At 33.1% G+C, this 2500-nt stretch overlaps 1 long non-coding RNA gene across 1 annotated transcript in view; it reads right to left on the bottom strand.

Annotated features, from left to right (window-relative positions):
* LOC144980382 (uncharacterized) overlaps positions 1-2500 on the bottom strand; it is a 5001-nt gene that overhangs the window by 176 nt on the left and 2325 nt on the right. Inside the window, exon 2 of the long non-coding RNA XR_013646895.1 lies at positions 2372-2500. This exon is cut by the window's right edge and continues 62 nt beyond it. This is a non-coding gene — a long non-coding RNA (uncharacterized LOC144980382). The remainder of the gene's footprint in view (positions 1-2371) is intronic.

The raw sequence follows: 2500 nt of genomic DNA on the forward strand, positions 1-2500 counted from the left end.
GTAAAATAATATTGGGTTAAGCTCCCCCCCCCACACACACACACCTTTCGAAAAATAGGATTCAATTTTGATCTATTATGAATTATTATTGAAAGTAAATATTATTGCCTTTCGTCTTATAGGATAAGATAAGGTATACTTTGTTCATCCAAAAAAATGGAAATTCGTATACAGACGTGGTATGCATGAATATGTATAAACACAAAGTTGAGAATCTATGGCAACAATGTGTATATATATATATATATATATATATATATATATATATATATATATATATATATATATATATATATATGCAAATACACAAAAATGTAAAAAATATACAACCAAGAACCAATAGCAACATTTTATATATTAATTTGATAAATTGAGATAGGCCATACCTCTGGCCTTTAGTCCGAACTTGTGTGTGTATATTTAAAACATAGTATTTAATTTAAATCACAATGTAACAATGAAGATATAAAGTCTGGCAAAGATACCTTGTTCTTGATGATCAAGTTATGGTCGATTGACCCTCCACGGGAATTCTGTTCTAACCGTGAAATTATCGTTATCACAAAGAGACCAATATCAAAAAGGCAACACCAGCTTCTCTGATGAACTACGTGAAGGCTGTTGTTGATTTACAGGAAGGTCAGTAAGGGATAGGACTTAGAATTTGAAAGAATTCCTGCCTCTCTGGTAAATGATTACGTACACAATGCACGGGAATTTACGCCCATGGGCGCGGCAACCATAAATTCCGTTGGTAATTATAATGACATAACAGCATCAGCAAAGACACTTCCTTAACCCATTTTGATCTATGTTCAATCACGTCATATATATATATATATATATATATATATATATATATATATATATATATATATATATATATATATACATTAGCTAACTCTAAATTTCCGTTATATAAATTAGCAATCGAAGACATTTGCAGCATAAGGTATATCTGGGTGATTATCATCTGGAATCATTTACAAAGTGATAATTTAATTTATTAATATAAGATTCGCATAATTTTCTCTGATTGATGTCCCTTCAACGTTGAATATTATTTCCACACGCTCTCTTTAAACCTTTCTATTTTCAATGTGTGACCTTTTGTGTCCTCTGGTATTGTGTCGGAATAACTATAATATGAAGAAATATAATCGAGTTTATAGTTAAGATGGGGTCCCATGGCACAGTTGGGAGACTACTATCCAAAGGGTAGCTAGCAATCAATATTGTCAGTTTCATGTTATAGAAAACCGTAATAAACTCCGACTCTATCGGCCATAATGGCCATGAAAGACTATTTTTTTATAGTGAATATGATCCGATTTAGGAAATTAAGATTTATTGATGTAATAGAAACAACAGTCACCTTCCTAAATGAGGACTTATATTATTTCTATTCAGATTTAGAAAACTAAGCTTAAAATTCAATTTAAGTCATCTAGCGCTCGCTCAGACATAACACATGTTTTAAAGACAATTTTGGCCACATAATATGACACAGGGTGCTGTTCGACGCTCTCTCTCTCTCTCTCTCTCTCTCTCTCTCTCTCTCTCTCTCTCTCTCTCTCTCTCTCTCTCTCTTCTCCCCCCCCCCCCCCGGAAAAAAGACACAGCTCAAATTTGAAAATAACTAATTCAATAATAATTGTGCATGCAAACTCTTGTTTCGTTCGTCTTCCCCCTAATTATAGTCCCAGGCGAAGTCCCAGGTTTGAGCTTTTGTCAAGATGAGGGCCATTTATATCAGTCGATATTTGAAGGAAGAGTTTTCTTGCCAAATTTTTAAATAGGTGTTTATCCAGAGTATGAGAGTTGACTGTTTAAGATCGTAAGTAAAATTTCAGACCTGCCTACCTTTACGAAAAATTCGAAGAAATACGAAATTTCGTCTCCAATTTCAGAAATTCATGAGCATCTTAACCCTCTCCTTACCACCTATTGGAAAATCGTAACATTTATTGTTACGATGCAACCGTCATTTTTCTCAACCAGATTTCATTTCTTTTTGCTATATAAAAACTTGACATGCTGTAATAGAGTTCATATTGTCAAGCAATATATAATGTGCTTGTTGCCTTTTCTTTTTGAGTAAGAAATGTCTGTTTTTGGGTGGGTGTGACGTTTTGGGGAAAATTCTGAAAATGGCTAGTAAGGAGAGGGTTAAAGTAATTAAAACAATGAAAATGAAAGTTTGGTACCAGACTGCATAATTTTAAGGATTTTGAAGTTTAAAAAAAAATCCTCATGAGGGCAAATTATTGACCTATAAAGTTAATTATAAAGACTACTATTTTCATCTCTTAAAAACTACGATTAAAATTTTTTTAAGTAATCAGATCTGCAATTTTGGTAGTGTACAAACTTCAAATATGATTCAGTATCAGCGAAGAAGCCCGACTGTGACGTTAGTTGAGGACTAAAAATGGTCTGTGCATCGATGACAAAGTCTCTTCTCGGAGACCAAGGTAATTCGTCAGCAAAAGGAACCACA

This window comes from Berghia stephanieae, chromosome 9 (assembly GCF_034508935.2).
Source record: "Berghia stephanieae isolate SIO BIC M18660-M18661 chromosome 9, UCSD_Bste_1.3, whole genome shotgun sequence".
NCBI lineage: Eukaryota > Metazoa > Mollusca > Gastropoda > Nudibranchia > Aeolidiidae > Berghia > Berghia stephanieae.